This window comes from Lemur catta, chromosome 1 (assembly GCF_020740605.2).
Source record: "Lemur catta isolate mLemCat1 chromosome 1, mLemCat1.pri, whole genome shotgun sequence".
In the NCBI taxonomy this organism is placed as follows: domain Eukaryota; kingdom Metazoa; phylum Chordata; class Mammalia; order Primates; family Lemuridae; genus Lemur; species Lemur catta.
Genome location: NC_059128.1, coordinates 115,596,512 through 115,616,539, shown reverse-complemented (window position 1 = coordinate 115,616,539; position 20,028 = coordinate 115,596,512). Strand labels below are relative to the sequence as shown.

General features: G+C 40.8%; 1 long non-coding RNA gene and 1 other non-coding gene across 2 annotated transcripts; both read right to left on the bottom strand.

Annotated features, from left to right (window-relative positions):
• Nucleotides 1-1,981: 1,981 nt before the first annotated feature.
• LOC123637003 lies at nt 1,982-9,752 on the bottom strand. The gene is made up of 3 exons (XR_006734730.1): nt 9,614-9,752; nt 4,632-4,758; nt 1,982-3,974 (listed from the first exon to the last, which is right to left on the bottom strand). It is a non-coding gene; the product is annotated as an uncharacterized LOC123637003 (long non-coding RNA).
• Nucleotides 9,753-17,890: 8,138 nt separating this feature from the next.
• Nucleotides 17,891-17,994, bottom strand: LOC123631145. Its single transcript, XR_006733017.1, has one exon. It is a non-coding gene; the product is annotated as a U6 spliceosomal RNA (small nuclear RNA).
• Nucleotides 17,995-20,028: the final 2,034 nt, after the last annotated feature.

The window sequence follows — 20,028 nt, the reverse complement described above, 5'->3', positions numbered from 1 at the left end:
ACTCACTTATCACCTATCATCCCTTGCTTTGAATGTCCTGCCTTTTGGGCCAGACCAATGTACTCCTTCCCTGTATTGACTTATAACTTTACTTGTATTAATAATTTGTGTCTCCCTAAAATGTATAAAACCAAACTGTAACCCAGCTATGGAGTGATCACTTGTGCAAGGCTTCTTGAGCATGGCTCTCTGGACCATGGTCACGCCTATTTGCCTCACAATAAATCTCTTTAAATTATTTTACAGAGTTTGGGTTTTTTTTTCCTTTGACAGGCTAAAGGCCATCTCATCTTTCTTTGCTTACTGAGTCTCTTGTAAAGAGAAGGGGTAAAGGGGGTTGGTGACAGAAAGCAAGCTCTGTGCAAGTTATCATGACTTGCTCAATGGTTATCAGCAAACAGTAGGTGGTCTGGTGGATCTTGTCATCAGCAGTCTGTGGTCATCAGTTCCAGACTCTGGATCAGTTTTCCTACAATATAGTTTTCTAATCTTGTGTCCAGCAGCTGTGTAAGCAGGTTTTTGCTAAACTTTTAAGACAGAACAAGCTGAAAGCATGCCTACTGGAAGTAAAATGGCTTCCCTTTAGCTAGCTGAGAGTTAGTCTGAAGGGTCTTGAGAGTGTGCTTACATTGGGGCCTGGCTAGGTTATGGGGACAGGCCACAGAGTTTGTGAGGCAAATCTGGGTGTGTTGGGGGGCCCAGGGCTACTGGGGCTAGTCATGGAGTTGGGGAGGATTTGGAGGGAAGAATTGGAAGCAGGGTGGGTGCTCAGCCCAGAAGGGAGAGCCAAGAGTTAAGGGACTGCAGTAGATATGTTGTGGGTGTGTGCCCTGTCATCCAGAAATAACAGAGATGATCAGAATCCAGTTTTAAAGAGTTTATTCAAGAGAAAGGCTGGCAATGGTGATTTAGGAAAACAGACTCCAGAGAAATGGCCTCAATGCCCCAAAGTTAAAAGTTAAATTATTTGTTATATAAGCAAAAACAAAGAAATTTAAGAGGATCAAAAACTTTTCTAAGGGCCGGGTGCAGTGGCTCATGCCTGTAATCCTAGCACTCTGGGAGGCTGAGGTGGGCAGATTGTTTGAGCTCAGGAGTTTGAGACCAGCCTGAGCAAGAGCGAGACCCCGTCTCTACTAAAAATAGAAAGAAATGATCTGAACAGCTAAAAATATTCTATATATTAGAATTAGCTGGGCATGGTGGCACATGCCTATAGTCCCAGCTACTTGGGAGGCTGAGGCAGGAGGATTGCTTGAGCCCAAGAATTTGAGTTTGCTGTGAGCTAGGCTTATGCCATGGCATTCTAGCCAAGGCAACAGAGTGAGACTCTGTCTCAAAAAAAAAAAAAAAATTTTTTTTTTCTATACAAGACTGGTTTATGAGTTGTAACTATTTAAAGTTTTTTTCCTTTTCTGTGGTGCTCATTTTATTTCATTTCAGCTGCTTTCATTTCCTTCCGAATTTAAAAGAGTATATTTAGTAATCAATCTTTGTGTGTGTGGCAAGGTCTCTCTCTGTTTCGAAGGCTGTGGTACAGTGGCATCATCATCATTCACTGCAACCTCAAATTCCTGGGCTCAAGCAATCCTCCTGCTTCAGCTTCCCACCTCACTCTCCCTAGTAGCTGGAACTAGAGGCACATGCCACCATACCCAGTTAATTTTTCTATTTTTTGTAGAGATGGGGTTCTCACTATTGCCCAGGATGGTCTCAAACTCTTAGCCTCAAGCAATACTCCTCCTTGGGCCTCCCAGAGTGCTAGGAGTACAGGCATGAGCCACCATGCCCAGCCATACACATCATAATATTAACTCATGATATCAAAAGAATAACTTAGTATCATTGTAAACTTGATCTCATCCATGATGGCAAGAGGGTATTTTAATATATCTTGAAAAAGAGAATAACATTTATTAGTATAAAAGTTGTTAAAAATTTGTTAAAAACTGTTAAGAAACTTCCTAAGAAACATGTATAGAAATCTTGGTGGCCAAAAAAAGTATGTACTGTTTTTAATCACATATAATGAAACATAATTGAATATGAATGGAGTCAGTAGATTCAGCTGTGAATAACAGGAAACACTAAAAATTTCCTGAAAAGAGAAAGGTGCTCATTCTCACATGAAAGTTCTGGGTGAGACTAGTCACTGCTCAATGCAGCAGAGGAACAAGTTCCCATCCAGTTGATTTTGAGGGCAGCATGGTAGCTGTCATGCTGAATCAGGAACAGAGTCATAACCAGTAGAAAAAAGGCGCTTGCAATACAAATTAGACCATATACCACTACATCGATAGATTAGGAGAACTGAGCATCAGAGAATACCCCATCTATGATAGTTGGAATTCTCTGCTGAAGACATTACAATGCCTGAAAGAAAGTCAAACAGCTAATGAATCTTTAATGTGGAGCTTCTGGAGACATCTTTGGAAATCTACACCTCTGAGAAAAATAACAATCAAGTGATTGTGAGGATATTGTTGAAGGGCAAGCTAAGGAATCAGGAAAATGGGCTGGAAGCAGGTGTCCCCATAGCCGATTTGAATCTGTATGTCTCCCTGTATGGTGCCTCCAAAACATGACTAATGCCTTCCTCACATTTGCCTTCAAAATCTCTAGAATATAAACTATTGGACAAATGTATCATGGAATCATGCAACTCAAACTCTACATTTTATTGTGCTATCACAGGTCTCTCCCCTCAACTCCAAAGGCAATTACCTCATAGGGTCTTTCTCCACTCCCCTTTCCTGTGCTTGAAAGGAACTATGACAATCAAATGCTTTCCCAATTCCTTACATAACTCAGATTTCTCTCATATATTTATAGTATGGCTTCTTTAATGTCTTCGATAGGCACTGGAATAAATGAAGGCTTTCCCACATTCTTTACATTCATAGGGTTTCTCTCCAGCATGAACTCTTTCATATATATGAAGGTATGTGGAACATGTGAAGGCTTTACCACAATGGTTACATTCATAGTTTTTCTCTCTAGTGTGAGTCCTTTTATGATATTGCAATGAATTGAGACAATGGAAGGCTTTACCACATTGCTTACATTCATAGGGCTTCTCTTCAGTGTGACTTCTTTCATGTCTTTGAAATGAACTGGGAGAATAAAAGGCTTTCCTACATACTCTACGTTTGTGAGGTCTGTCTGCACTGTGTATTCTCATGTGACACTGAATGCTCCTCCACTGAGAAAAAGCTTTCCCACATTGCTTGCATTCATAGGGTTTTTCTCCAGTGTGTGTCCTTTCATGTCTATGAGCAGAACTGGGAGAACGGAATGTTTTCCCACATTCCTTACATTCATATGGCTTCTCTCCTGTGTGAGTCCTTTCATGTCTACGAAAAGAAGTGAAAAAATTGAATGCTTTCTGACATTTCTTACATTCATATGGCTTTTCTCCATTGTGAGTTCATTCATGTGGTTGAAGGGAACTGGAGCAATGGAAAGCTTTCCCACATTGTTTACATTTATATGGCTTCTCTCCAGTGTGAATTCTTTCATGTTTATGATATAAACTGAGAAATGAAAAGGCTTTTCCACAAAACCTACATTTATAAGGTCCATCTCCATTGTGCATTACCATGTGTCTTCTAAAGCATGTGAGAGAAATGAAGGTTTTTCCACATTTTGTACAATCATAGGGTTTCTTTCCAGTGGGTGGAAAGAAGTCATTTGTTCGAAAGGGGTCATGATAACCGAGGGTTTTCTCACATTGCTGATATGTACATAGCTTATTTCCAAATTCCTCATAGTGAAACGGTTTGTGTCCCATTCTAGCTCCGATGTGCCGGTGAAGGATTGAATGACCAATAGAAACTTCTACACACACACTGCTTTCACATGGTTTTACTCCAGGAGGACTCTTCCTATTCAGCATGTGATCTGAACTCTGACTCAAAGGTTCTCCACACAAACTACCTTCTTTACTTTCAAACAGTCTCTTTCCCATAAGACTTCTGTAAAAAAATGAGAAGCTCATCATTAAGACTTTGTTTATAAATGACTTTTTATTTATTAATAAGTATTATACTTGCATTTTTAACATTGTTACTGAAATTGTAGGCTTTCTGTCCTGTCTGAATTTTTCCAATGTGAATGGACCACTTGTTCTGCAAGATGGCTAGTCCATATCAATCATAAAAAAATATTCACATGAGGTTTATTAATACTTTCTCAAAGTAAACTATTTTACAAATGCCAAAAACCTGTGTCAAATTTAAGTATAGTATTTTAGAGAAAATTTTCTAGGAATAAATAAATTTGATGCTTGACTTACTTTGTTTGCTTGTTTTTAACATTTCCTAACATTCTAAGATTCGAGAGACATTGCTTTGCCTTGTGAATACAAATTACCTTAGATTTCTCCCTGGATTTTGTACTGATCTTCAATGTTCTAGTCTTTCCATTTTTTTCCTAAAATACAGACTCAGAAATATAGTTCTGAATTATTACAAAATTATGAAAAAATTATTCTATATTCACTGTACACTGCAGCCATGCCTGATTTACTTACCACAGTATGCCGGTCCATATTCCAAATCATGGAACAGCACTGAATAGCAAGAAATGCTTATTGTCTAATTCACTGAGTGAAGTAATACTGTCGCCCTTACCTGCAGAGGCCAGGTTTCTCAAGGTTTCCTGCATCACATCTCTGTAGAGATTCTTCTGGGAAGGATCCAGCAAAACCCACTTCCCCAGAGTGAAGTTCACAGCCACATCCTCAAAGACCACTGAGTCCTGAAACATCCCACAGGTAGAGGAGGGCAGGTGAGACTTACAGCCCTGGGGACCTATACTCTGTTGCTAAGAAGTTCACATGATGCTGTGGACTTCAAACATTTATTCCATGACTTGGTCACGAGACTCCTATTCTCTGTCTACACTCACTTCCTCCCACACACCAATTCTGATGCTACAATTGAACTATTTGGTAAATCAATAGCAGAACAGGAAATCATGTCCTGGTGAATCCAGGGAGAAAGATGTGCTGCCTGGGTCACCTTTAATGTCTCTTTGTACAGTGAATCTGAAGCTCCTGTTGTAACAAAGATCTATGAATAATTAGTGTACAGAAAAAGGTTAGCATTAGCAATCCTGAGACCTCATAACTTTGAAAATGCTTACTCATAGAGTTTTTTTTTTCTTCCTGAGACAGAGTCTCTGTTGCCTGGACTAGAGTGCTGTGGCATCAAGCTCACAGCAACCTCAAACTCCTGGGCTTAAGCAATCCTTCTGCCTCAGCCTCCCAAGTAGCTGGGACTATAGGCATGTGCCACCATGCCTGGCTAATTTTTTTCTATATATATTTTTAGCTGTCCAGATCATTTCTTTCTGTATTTTTAGTAGAGACAGGGTCTCACTCTTGTTCAGGCTGGTCTCAAACTCCTGACCTTGAGTGATCCTCTCACCTCGGCCTCCCAGAGTGCTAGGATTACAGGCGTGAGAGCCACCGCGCCTGGCCACTCATAGAGTTTTAACCTTTGGTGGTACGTTGGACAGGACTCCACCAATCTATCAAATAAGAGAGTCATTTCTTACTGAAACAGAAACCCAGGAGTACAAACTGTTGTGGGAAACAGTATTGAGGTAGGAAAACCAAAACTGTACTTGAAAAATTGCTGAAGGCAGAATGCAGACTAGGTTTATTTATTTATTTATTTTCTTTTGTCATATACTGTCAATCCAGGCACAAACTAGGTTTAAAGTGAATAATTTTAGAGGGTCCAGTCTTCAAAAAAAGGAAGTAATAATAATAAAAAGTTTTGGTGAGGATGTTGAGAAATTGGAACTCAACAGAATGTAAAATGGCTCAGCCCCTATAGAATAAAATATGATGGCTCCTCAAAAATCAATAAGAAAATTATCATATATTCCAGCAACCCACTTCCTGGTACATTTATGTTCAACTCAAAAGAATTGAAAGCAGAATCTTGAAGAAAAATATTTGAAAACCATTGTTCACATAGGCAAGAGGTGGATCAATCCAAGTGTCCATTGATGGAAGAATTGATAAACAAACTGTGGTGTGCATATACATACAGTGAGAAGTTCTTGAGTCTTACAAACATCCTGTCCCATGCTACAACACGCATGACACTTCAGAATGTGACAGTAACTATAAAAAGCCATATAGCAAAAGAAAAATACAATATCATTCATCTTAGATAATTTATATAAAAGTCATTAAATGCAAAAAACAGGAAGTGGAATGGTAGTTGCCAAAGCCTGAGAGGAAGGGGAAATGGGGAGTGGTGTTCAATGGGTATAAAATTTGAACGTTACAAGGTGAAAAGTTGCAGATCAGTCCCACAACAAAATGAGTATGGTTAGCAAAACTCACTGTACACTTAAAAATGCTTAAGTTGGTGAATTTATCAGTCGGTTTTTTTGAGACAGTCTCATTTTGTTGCCCTGGGTGGTTTGCAGTGGTGTCATTGTAGCTCACTACAACCTCAAACTCCTGGGCTCAAGGATCCTCTTAGATCCTCTTGCCTCAGCCTCCAGAGTAGCTGGGACTACACGTGCTCACCACAAAGCCCTGCCAATTTTTCTTTTAGTGGAGATGGGGTCTCACTCTTGATTGGGCTGGTCTTCAACTCCTGGACTCAAGCAATCCTCCCACCTTGGCCTCCCAGAGTGCTAGGATTATAGGTGTGAGTCACCGTGCCTGGCCCTATCAGTGTTTTTTTTTTTTTTTACAACAATTAACATAATAAGTTATTGTTCCCAAAAAGCAAGCAAATTGATTAAAGGATAGAGAAAAAATATGAATAACATTTCTCAGAGATATACATAAATGGTCAATAAGCACATGAAAAGATGCTCAATATTATGAATTATTATGAATCATTAGGCAATGAGTATTTCACACATTGTACTTTCAAGTAGTTATTCAGTGCTTTCCTGTTATGAAAAATATTTATATAAACAAAGTATAAAATTTTCAAATAGAGCCATTATTTGCTCTGTGGAAAGCCTTTTCAAAATATAGTACTGGAATAACTGGAATACAATATGCAAAGATATGAAGTAGACACAGAACATAAAAGTTTCAAAAAATGGAAAATGCAAAATTCAAAACTTCCAGAAGATAACACAGGTGAATATCAAGATGACCTTGTTTTAGCACTCTAGGAGGCCTAGGCAGGAGGATTGCTCAAGGTCAAGAGTTTGAGACCAGCCTGAGCAAGAGCGAGACCCCATCTCTACTAAAAATAGAAAGAAATTACCTGGACAACTAAAAATATATATAGAAAAAATTAGCTGGGCATGGTGGCGCATGCCTGTAATCCCAGCTACCCAGGAGGCTGAGGCAGAAGGATCGCTTAAGCCCAGGAGTTTGAGGTTGCTGTGAGCTAGGTGGATGCCACGGCACTCTAGCTAGGGCAACAGAACGAGACTTTGTCTCAAAAAAAAGATGACCTTGGATTTGGCAAGACGTTTTCCTAAACAACAGCAAAAGCAAGATCTGTGAATGAGAAAACTGAGAAATTGAACTTCATTCAAATGAAAACTTTGTTTGGCAAAAAATACATTGTTAATAGAATGACAGGGTGATCAACCCGTGTTAAAAATGAGCAAAAGCTCTGAAAATATACCTCCGCAAAGAAGACATAGGTATAGCAAACCAACAAGACAACATGTTCAACATTGCATGTCATTAGTGAAGGGCAAATTAAAACCACAATGAGGTCCTACCCAACCCAGTAGAGTGACTAAAACCCAAAAATCTGACACCACTCAATGCTGGCAAAAATGGGAAGCAACAGGAACTCTCATTCACTGTTGATGTGAATAGAAAACATTACAGTGACTTGGGGAGATAGTCTGGCATGCTCTTAAGGTAAGCATGGTCTTAACAGTTGATACAGCAATTGCACTCTGAGGTAAAATAAGTTTCAATCTGATTTCCCCACCAAAGTCTTCAGACCAACACTTTTAGCAGTCTTATTCATAATGGGCAAAAACTGGAATCAACAAAGAAGAGCCTTTTCTTTCTTTATTTAAAAAAAATGTTTTGTTTTGGTTTTTTATTTATCTTTTTTTTTTTTTTTTTTTGAGACAGAGCCTCTCTCTGTTGCCTGGAGTCTGTGTTTTCCCAAATGGCCATTCACAGCCTCTTGACTGAATAAAGTCTTTAAAGGGGACTGTGATACTTGACAAGTCCAAATAAGACAACTACATAACGTAATCAATCATTTAATCTGGATTGTCTCATCACGAACCTTATAAAGCCTTTCCTTCAAGATGTAAACTAAGAATAAAATCCTAAGCCACCCAACTGACTTAGCGGAACCCCCTCTTGGCCAAAGGGACCGCAGAAAAACTTTAAAAATGAGTTCTCCATCTTGATGGCAAGGGAGACGACATGTTATAACCCCTCCTGAGTTTAGACACAACTGACCAAAAATAATATTAAAATACAGATCACAAGACTGACAAAACAAAAATTCTCTGTGGCAATAAGATACCAAATTATAAACAAGATCTAAGGACAGACATGCAAGTCAGGCTCCACAAGCCACAAAACCTAGTTAAACAGGTTTGTTTTTTTTAATGCCCGAGTGTGATCACATGACACGTAGCAAATCCACCCTTATTTTAATTTACGAATTCCTTTCTACTGACTCCAATTTTTTACACAGAGGTGCACTCTCAACCAATTGCCAACTAAAGAATCCCTAAACCCACCTATAACGTGCAAGTCCCTGCTTCTAGCTGTCCCGCCTTTTGGGGCCAAACAATGTGCCGTCCACTATTGGTTTATGACTTTATCTGCACTTTCTGTTTCCCTGAAATGTATCAAACCAAACTGTAATCTGACTGCCTCGGGACCCCTTACTCAAAGCTTCTTGGGTTCCTGTCACTCATATTCTGCCCAGAATAAGCCCATTTATTTTAGATAGTTGGGTTTTTTCCATTAACAAACCACAAGGACTTAATTTAGTTTTTTTTTTTTTTTTTTGAGACAGAGTCTCACTTTGTTGCCCGGGCTAGAGTGAGTGACGTGGCATCAGCCTAGCTCACAGCAACCTCAAACTCAAGCGATCCTACTGCCTCCGCCTCCCGAGTAGCTGGGACTACAGGCATGCGCCACCGTGCCCGGCTAATTTTTTCTATATATATATATATTTTAGTTGGCCAGATAATTTCTTTCTATTTTTAGTAGAGACGGGGTCTCGCTCTTGCTGAGGCTGGTCTCGAACTCCTGACCTCGAGCGATCCACCCGCCTCGGCCTCCCAGGGTGCTAGGATTACAGGCGTGAGCCACCGCGCCCGCCCTTAATTTAGTTTTTAACAGGAGAAAGAAGGGACCGGGGACCCCACAGACCGCAGCCCCTCCCACGCACAACCCCAGGAGTTGGGATCTTCTCCTGATGACCCTCCCGCCGTCACCACACAGTCCGGGGACCGGACAGGACGCCCGGGGGCCCAGCTGCCGGCCCAGCGCCACCCGGCGGGCCGGAGGGACCGAGGGCCAAGCTGCCCCAGCGGCGACTCGGGTCCGCAGACTCCGGAGCGACAGTCGGTTCCGGCCGGTCCCAAACGGCCCCTGCTCCGTATCTGGGGACCCCAGACCCCGCACATTCACCATTTCTCGACTTTCGGGTCTCCCGGCGTCCTCCCTACGGCTCCTGTCACAAGTAGAGGTCACAGAACAGGAGACTGCACGACAGAAGCCGCGGCAGAGGCACCTGGGGCCTCTCGGAGGAGCCAAGACTGGACCCAGAGCACAGGGGCACCATCCACAGGGGAGGGCACAGAAGTTAAAGTCGCCGCCTCCTCCTCCTCCTCCCGCTGCTTAGGAACCAACCATTCACAGACTCAGTGTCCAGTGGAGGGATCTGGTCACCTCAGAGCAGGAGGGGAGCCCAGACCAGGCCAAGCAAGACTGGAACAGGACAGAGGGCCCGATGTCCTCCAGTCATCTGGAATTTACTCAGTGTTGTGAATTATAACATAATTTTAAGATAATAAAGAACAAACAACAAAGAACATTTTTCTGCCCCTTTGATCACTGGCCTTAGGATGGAATGCAAGTTTTAATTCCCAAAAAGGGTGTTTTACGAGAGACAACTCATAAAGCATTCCATTGCCCTTTTTCCAACCATACCTCTGATAAGGGGGCAGCTGAGGAACCCAGGAGTGACACAGGGGCAGTGCCAGGCAGGGTGTGTGTGTGAGGGGGAAAGAACTAGTTTGGTGGGGCGGGGGGCTCTGCAGCAGATCTGGCTCTATGGCCAGGGTCCCCAGAACGAAGGAGGTGGGCGCTCCTGAGACAGGCAGCTCCTGAGAAAACTCCCCACTCACTGTGGGCTGGGGGAGGGAGGGGCAGTGGCATGAATGTGGCCAGGGCAGGGGGAGCTGATGTGAGCCTGGAGCAGAGAGGCCTCAAGGAGCATGTACAGGCTGAGTAGTTGGGGAGGAAGGAGGGGAAGGTGTGTATGGGGGCAGGAGGGTCAGTTGGGGGTAGGGTGCGTGGCCAGACACTGGGTGAAGTTCAAAGCATGGCTTGCCCCCTCTCCTAGTGGTTAAAAGTCTGTGCTTTCATCCTAACATCCTGGGTTTGATTCCTAGTCAGGCAATGAATCTGTTTCAGTTTTATATTTATATAACATTTGACTTTTTGAGGTACTCATTTATTATTATCATTATTTTTGAGACAAAGTCTCATTCTGTCACCCTGGCTAGAGTGCAGTGGCAACACGATAGCTCATTGCAACTTCACAATCCTGGGTCAAGGGATCCTCCTTCTTCAGCCTCCCAAGTAGCTGGGACTACAGGTGTGCACTACCACACCTAGCTGATTTTTCCATATTTTGTACAGACGGGGGTCTCCTTTTGCTCAGGCTGGTCTCGAACTCCTAAGCTCAAGTGATCCTGCAGCCTCCGCCTCCCCAAGTGCTAGGATTACGTCACTGTGCTTGGCCTTCATATCCATTTTTAATCTTTCTTTAACTCTGCGGTCCCCAACCCTGGTCCCCCTCGGACCTACCAGCCTGTTAGGGACCTGGCAGCAGAATTCCTTCCCCTGTCCCCCACTCCTCCCCAGTGGAAAAACTGGCCTTCCATGAAATTTAGGAAGGGGGTTCCCCCCACCACAGCAGGAAGTGAGCGGTGGGTCAAGCATAGCTTCATCCCTATTTACAGCTGCTCCCCTCCCCATCACTCGCATCACCACCTGATTTTTGCCCCACCCCCCCTCTATCCGTGGAAAAATTGTCTTCCATGAAACCGGTCCCTGGTGCCAAAAAGGTTGGGGACCACAGCTTTAACTGACACATTCAAACCTGTTTTTGAGTAAAAAGAAAATTTACAGTTGTAAAAAGAAAAAGAAGGTTTAGATTCTCTCTCTGTGCTTTGAGATGTAAATTGTTATCTTGTTTTCTCTAAAACTCCACGAGGGTTTCAGGCCAAGTGAAACACATAAAAGCTATTTTTTTTCATTCACAAAAGCGTAGTTTGAATTTAACTGTTCTTTTAAACTGGTAAGTTCTATCTGTCTTATGGCTAAAATTCTAAACCCAAAACTATAAAGTCTTTGTGTGTACATGTGAATATTTTATGCTGTATCTACATAGATGTATATGTCTATATATGTTTAAATATTGCCTACACGTGGTACCAAATTAACTTAAAAATATGAGTACTCATAAACTATGCTTTTCAAGTTCATGTGATTTTGGTAATCATTGGTAAATATAGTTTTAAAATTGTTGGTAAAATAAAAATATCTTTGAATTTTAATTTAGACATTATGTCCGGTCAGGTAAATTTAGACAATATCTGCTAGGTGTTTTAAGGTCATAGAACTGCTGCTTCTGTGATATTTTTGATACTTGGTTGATTAGTCTTAGAGTCATTAGATTCTAGGCTCTAAACAAATGGCTGGGGTAAGGCCTGGGGTCATGTGAAATTCTCCCTGGCCCAGTTGTTCCTCATGGCTAGGCTGGGAAGGGTTAGACATTATCTCCATGGCTTTGTCCTTAGTCTTGAAATCAACAGTGACATATAAATTCAGGACCCAGATGAGCCCTTCATACCATTCCCTGGGTGCATGTGCCTACTTGGAACCCAGCATGACTGATGAAGACAGTAGTGAGGGTATGTAGGTCAGTTTCAAAATTGTTTTCTGCAGTAGTTTGAAATCTTAAACTCATGTTAAAGTAAGTAATAGATAATCATAAGATGAATCATTTTTAGGCAAATTAAAATACTGAAATAACTATTAAGTGTAAGTTTAACTTCGTATACTTCAGACACGCAAGTTTAAGTTAGTATACTTTGGCATCTTTTACAGAAATGTAACTAGGCTGGGTATGGTGGCTCACACCTGTAATCCTAGCACTCTGGGAGGCCGAGGCAGGTGGATCATTTGAGCTCAGGAGTTCGAGACCAGCCTGAGCAAGAGTGAGAGACCCCCCCCCCCGCCCCATCTCTACTAAAAATAGAAAGAAATTAGCTGGGCAACTAAAAATATGTATAAAAAATTACCTGGGCATGGTGGCACATGCCTGTAGTCCCAGCTACTTGGGAGGCTGAGGCAGAAGGATTGCTTGAGCCCAGGAGTTTGAGGTTGCTGTGAGCTAGGCTGACACCACAGCACTCTAGCTGGGGGAACAGAGTGAGACTCTGTCTCAAAAAAAAAAAAAAAAAAAACGAAATGTAACTATATTCAGATTTCTAATAAAAAATTGGAGAGTGACAATAGTTCAAAGTTACCTGAACTTCCTAGGTTTTTCCCTAAAATAAGGGTTAGTAAGATTTATTATAACTAATATGTGTAATTAAAAACTACTAGATATAAATAAAATAACTTTATATACAACCTTTAAAAAGGTTATAAAAAGACAAAAGGATGTAATTTTGGTTAAATTTTGCTCAGTTAAGAGGTTTTCAGAATTGTTTTAAATTAAAGGAATAAAAAATGACAAATGAAACTAAATAGATATAAAAAGTTGGGAAAGAAAAATATGGTAAAAAAAATTGTCATAAACCTAGCACTCTGGGAGGCCATGGTGGGAGGATTGCTTGAGGTCAGGAGCTGGAGGTTGCAGTGAGCTACAATGACGCCGCTGCACGCTAGCCAGGGTGACAGAGTAAGACTGTCTCAAAAAAAAAAAATAGCTTTTAACAGTAATAATACACTAACACAAAGGTACAATTTGAATTGAAAAAGACTTTCATATAATATTAATACAGGTGGTAAAAGATTTTTGTTCGCCTTTTGAATAAACTGTAAAAAGAAGGGGAAAGAGATTCAGTTTACCTTTTCATTAGCTTTCCGTTTCAGTTTGTCTTTATTAGGTCTTATGATTGTTTGGGAAACTGAATCTCTTCTTTACTAAAGAATAAAGATTTTTGTTTTTTAAAATCTTTGAATTATTGTTTTGGTTAAATGAATGACTTGTTTTACGATGACTTGTGATTCTATTTTGTGATATGGAGTGTTTTAAACCTTTGGTATTTCACAAACATTCCAAAATCAAAAGCTCAAATTATATTAGGGCCTCTAGAAGTCCAAGAGAAACATAGTTGGCTTATTTGATATGCAAAGTTACAGAAAGCATTGTCAAAAATGAAATGAAGTTTAACGTTATTTAGGTTATATTTATGTAAGTATGTGCTCCAAAATTGCATGAAATTCCTAAAACTTCTGATATGTCTTGATATATGTTATCAGTAATGATTATCACTATGTTAAATTGTTGTATGCTACAGGAATAACCAAGTTTTTTGTCAATTGTCTCTTTAACCATGGTGATTCTAAGACTTTTTCTCATTGATAATTACTGTTTTATGTTAAAGAATTTTTTAACTGGCTACAGTCCAAAATTTGCTTCTTCAAGAAAATTTACAAAAAGTATTCTGATGGGTACTCTGGAGTACAGGTTTCTGATAATTTTGGACATTATGCAATTTGAACTAGGAAAACTTCCAAGACTTAATCAAAAAGCTGATGTGTTCATGAGGATTGCTAATACATCCTCAAAGAGAGCAAAAAATTAATTACATGGAACTAAACTTATAATAGGTTGAAATAATTTTTATTCTTTTTGTGTTTTGTTTTCCAGAAGTCATGAATTTTTTTTCTTCTTTTGGGCTATTTATAGCTTACAACAAATTATTAAAGTATATTTCTTGTGAGCAGAATTTGAACCATTTATTTTTCTCTCTACTTGGTATCTCCAGAATTTAGAAACTATTTGTGAGTCTTCTTCATTTATGGTAATATAGTTATTTGCATAAGGTCAATAGGAATCTGCTTTCTTTTATAACAGTACACAATTGGAGACACCAGTTATTTACCAAGGCTTTGACTGGAATGGCATATTTTCAGATATGCCCAGATTGCTTTCAGGAATTAAGGTTGACTTTACAGAGCTGATAAAAAGCCTTATGGAAAGACTTGCCTGGTACCTCATCTTTACAAGGTTCTAATAGGTAAAGAATGTCACTTTCCAGCACATTAAAGAAACTTGCTATTTTGGGACCCTCAGAGGACAGGAATTTACCCAATTCATATAGGTAATGGAGACAGTCTGGCCAATCTTTGGCTTTGCTAGCCTTGAAAAGCTTTTTAAAAGTCTAATCTGAGATTCCTTATAAAAAGGTTCCAGCTGGCCAGGCATGGTGGCTGATGTCTGTACTCCCAGCATATTGGGAGGCCAAGGTGAGAGGATCACTTGTGGACAGGAGTTCAAGAATAGCCTGGGTAACATAGTGGCATTCCATCTCTACAAAAAATTTTCAAAAACTTAGGTGGGTGTGGTGGCATGTGCCTGTAGTTCCAGCTACTCAGGAGGCTGAGGCAGGAGGATCACTTGAGTCCAGGAGTTCCAGTTTACACTGAGCTATGATTGCACTACTGCACTCCAGCCTGGGCGATAGAGTGAGATCTTGTCCTTACAAAAAATTAAAAAAAAAAGGTTCCAGCAAAGGAGCAAAGTCAATTAAAAAAAGAAAACCTATATAGCCAATAATTATTCTTACTGTACTTTATGCAAATACTCAGGCCAAGTATAATGAGACTAAAATTTATTGTGTAAATGAATTAGTCCTACAATGGTTTGTCTTCAGTAAAAATGGGCGTCCAGAGATAGAAAATTATGTTTGAAAAGAAAATACAATACACCTGTTATAAGATTCTATCTTTGTTCACTGCTTTTAAGGTTTTATGATTTACCTACAATTTGGACTGAGTCTTGAATCCTTCCCTGGCTACAAGTCTCCAAACTAGCATTTTCAAATTTTTCTTTCATTTTTCTGACTTAAAATCACTAGTAGTAAAAAACTGTGTTTTCCTTAAGCTCTACAAACTGAAGCTGAACAGCTAAGACTTTGGGAGAAAAAACCAGCAACTTATATATAAACAGCCCTCATGCCTGCTGATATATGGACTTCACAGAAAATTCGCTGGAACACCTGCTGAAAACTGCAAACCAGGAAAAAATCTGACAAATTGCCACTATCTATCTGCTCTTAATTTATCTAAAGATGCTTCAAGTCCTATTATCTAAAAATCTACTCTACTGGCTCTCTTCTGGACTCAAAGACTGAGTTTATAGTTTGTTCTAACCTTTGTTTTCCTTTTGTTTCCGTAGAAATACATCTTATTAAATACTGGATTGCTTAAATCATAGAGGCCTGACCTTGGTGAAAGCCCATCTGCAACACCACTGCTTGACACAATTATTAACTCTTTAGCTGGACTGGCCTATTTTCAGGACTGAGAGACTGGTTCACTGGCTTAGAAGACAATCTACCGTTGTATAGACAGCCTGCACACAGAGGGTTCCTGCCTGTTACACCACTTTATAACTCCTTTTTCTATCCTCCCCAATAATGAGAGGCTCAAACCTTTCTCTCATCAACTTAAGAGAGGAGGTTACCAGGAGGATACCAGGACACTTGGTGGCAGTCTGCTAGGAGTGCTAGTCCTTAGTTATGAGGTATATGCCAACAGGGACATAATTAGAAATCTGTGGCCAGGCACGGTGGCTCCCACCTGTAATTCTAGCACTCTGGGAGGCTGAGGCAGGAGGATCGCTTGAGCTCAGGAGTTCAAGACCCACCTGAGCAAGAGTGAGACCCCCGTCTCTACAAAAAATAGAAAAATCAGCCGGGCATAGTGGCACATGGCTGTAGTCCCAGCTACTTGGGAGGCTAAGGACGGAGGATTGCTTGAGCCCAGGAGTTGTGGTTGCTGTGAGCTATGATGACACCACTGCACTCTATCCAGGGCATCAGAGCAAGACCCGGTCTCAAAAAAAAAAGAAAGAAAGAAAGAAAGAAGAAAGAAAGCAAAGAAAGGAAAGAAAGGAAAGAAAAGAAAGAAAGGAAGAAAGGAAGAAAGGAAGAAAGAAAGAAAGAAAGAAAGAAAAAGAAAGAAAGAAAGAAAGAAAAGAAAGAAAGAACCTGCCACTTTAGGACTGATTGCAGAGAATATTGCAAAGAGCCTTAAGGCCGAGCAATCATCCCTTAACTCGTTAGCTCAAGTAGATTTAAATAATCAAGCTGCACTAGATTTCCTGTTTGGAAAACAAAGGAGAACTTGTGTGGTCTTAAATACTACTTGCTGCATCTGTATAAATACCCTAGAAGATATGGAAACCCAGATTAAAAACAAACAAACTTCCCAGCAAGCTGTTTGGCTACAAAAGGTCCCCGTTGGTGATCTCATGTCTGACTGGGTTTTGGGGTTATTCACTTGGCTTCAGGGTTTCCCATTAGCTCTGTAGGGACTCCTAAAATTAGGGCTTTCACTATTCAAAGTGGGAATCATTACTTACCTCATAATTCACTGTTCACTTAAATATTATGTAGAAACTATGGATAAAAGTACTAATGTTTCTATCAAGTAACTTCTAGGTCCCTAACCAGGCACTGCTGAATACTTGCAAACAATTGCAAAATAGTTTCATTACTCCCATCCTGAGCTCAAACCCAGCTACGTCCCTTGTCAGAAGGAAGAAGCGAGATCAGCCATAAGCTGTCTCCCACCTTAGTCCACACCTCAGGATTGAGGAGTAATCAAGACCATGGGGTCTGAAACTGTCCCTGTAAAATCTACTGCAACCAAGGGGCTAAAACTTTGCTAGAGGTAAAGCTTGACAAGGGACAGCTATAGTTAAGAACTGACCAGCTTCTGCCCCTAGCCTCCTTCCCTGTAACTGCTTACTGCTTAGGAGTTTGGTCACAAGATTTATAACTTCCCTTAATCGCTTCTACCCATAAAACCTGAGACTGTAAAACCTGAGACTTCCTTTAAAGAGGTTTCCCAGACCCTGTGTTCCTGTGGGCCTTGTGACACAGACCAGATCAGCGATCCATACCTTGGAAAAGACTCAATAGGTCCTATTCCCCTTATCAAGATAGTGACTCAGCACAAGATGAAGTTTCTACATGCCTATGATTTCACCCCCTGACCCAACCAATCAGCAATGCCACCAATTCCCTAAGCCCCCTGCTGGCCAGATTTCCCTTAAAACCCCTAGCCCAGAGCTTCTCAGGGAGGCAAATTTGTTTTCATTTTAACTATTGTTGCAGCATCTGTCTCCAGTGGAGCCAACACACTGCTCTTAAAGCTATACAATATCAAGCACCCTCCCTCTAAGCCCAGGGACAGACGACTGTGGAAGAGGTGAGCAGGAGAGATTGTAAGAGCTCATTTCCAGGAGTGGAGTGTAGGAAAACAGCCTGGTGCATGGCAAGAGTGACACCATCTTGAAGTGAAACCACCATGATGACACATACTTGACTCCTGTGTATAAGTGTTCTGCAGCCAAGTGTTTAAACAATACCAGTAGCATAGATAATCCTTCATACAGATTGTTATCTAATATCCCCAAATCTAGGTTTTTTTTTTTTTAATATGGAACACTTCACGAATTTGCATGTCATCCTTGCGCAGGGGCCATGCTAATCTCTGTATTGTTCCAATTTTAGTACATGTGCTGCCAAAGCGACCACAGGATGTACTTGTTTTTGATGTTGATTCTGTTACCTTGGTGGATTGCATGAGTGGATTTTAAGACATGAAAGCAACGTTACTTTCCTGGAAAATTAAGAAATTCTATCATGACAGAAATTACTTCTTGGGCCGGGCACGGTGGCTCGTGCCTGTAATCCTAGCACTCTGGGAGGCCGAGGTGGGCAGATCGTTTGAGCTCAGGAGTTCGAGACCAGCCTGAGCAAGAGCGAGACCCCGTCTCTACTAAAAATAGAAAGAAATTAGCTGGACAACTAAAAATATATAGAAAAAATTAGCCGGGCATGGTGGCACATGCCTGTAGTCCCAGCTACTCAGGAGGCTGAGGCAGGAGGATTGCTCGAGCCCAAGAGTTTGAGGTTGCTGTGGGCAAGGCTGATGCCACGGCACTCTAGCCGGGGCAACAGAGTGAGACTCTGTCTCAAAAAAAAAAAAAAAGAAATTACATCTTGGGCATCTTTATTACTCCACCCCTTACAAAAGATGTTCAGTGAACGCTGGCTGGAGAAATGAGCATGGCCCAATCTTTTGATGACAGAGATGCTGTGAATTGTGAACTTCCATCATAATATCATTTAAAAAAATTAAAACTTGGCTGGGCATGGTGGCTCACGCCTGTAATCCTAGCACTCTGGGAGGCCCAGGCAGGAGGATCGCTCGAGGTCAGGAGTTCGAGACCAGCCTGAGCAAGAGCGAGACCCCATCTCTACTAAAAATGGGAAAAATTAGCCAGGCATGGTGGCGCATGCCTGTGGTCCCAGCTACTCGGGAGGCTGAGGCAGGAGGATTGCTTGAGCCCGGGAGTTTGAGGTTGCTGTGAGCTAGGCTGACGCCACGGCACTCACTCTAGCCTGGGCAATAGAGGGAGGCTCTGTCTCAAAAAAAAAAAAAACAAATAAAAATAAAAACCTTAAAATTAGGTTATATGTAATGATGTTCATATATATTTGTTTACACACAGCCATGAAAAACAGAGTGCCTCCTAGCAAACATTGTGCTGAGAAAAAGAAATAATAAAAAACTATCATTGGCAAACCAAGATATATGGCCACGTGACTTCCAAGGCAGCTTCATGCATCATATTATGGCCTCATTAGAGTTTCTGCTGCTCTCCATAGAGTATCACAACAGAAGCCATTATTTCATCTTTTTTGCCATTCAGTTATTCACAAGTTGCCATACTTCTCTTTACTGTGTACACCTCAGTTCCTTATTATTATTACAACGGTTCTTTAGAATTAAATTTGATTTTTATTGAAAAGTTAAAAATGGTGTTGAAAAGATTTTTGTGTATGCTTTATTTTATTTGAACGTGGTCTGACAAATACAGTGTGTAAAAGATTTAAAAGGCTTCTGGCTCAGGACAGAGACAGTAAATGGGAAAGAATATAATTTATGTTCACATTTGAAATTTCTAAGTATTTTAAATAACACTTCATGCAATTTCAAACGAATTGGGTGATAATTTTTTGGATCAGAAATAGTTTCTCGGCCAGGCGCGGTGGCTCACGCCTGTAATCCTAGCACTCTGGGAGGCCAAGGCGGGTGGATCGCTCGAGGTCAGGAGTTCGAGACCAGCCTGAGCGAGACCCCGTCTCTACTTAAAAAAAAAAAAGAAAGAAAGAAAGAAATTATCTGGACAACTAAAAGTATATATAGAAAAAATTAGCCGGGCATGGTGGCGCATGCCTGTAGTCCCAGCTACTCGAGAGGCTGAGGCAGGAGGATCGCTTAAGCCCAGGAGTCTGAGGTTGCTGTGAGCTAGGCTGACGCCACGGCACTCACTCTAGCCCGGGCAACAGAGTGAGACTCTGTCTCAAAAAAAAAAAAAAAAAAAGAAATAGTTTCTCAGTTTAAGGTCATTTATCCTAAAAGGGAATGTCTTTTCTTCTTTTTCAACCTTGCTTTATGAAAAAGTGCAAATATAAAACATGCCATAACTAAAAGTTTTCATATCGTGAAAATCAAGGTGTTTTCCCTGTATAATCAGAGTATCATATCTATAACTAAAAATT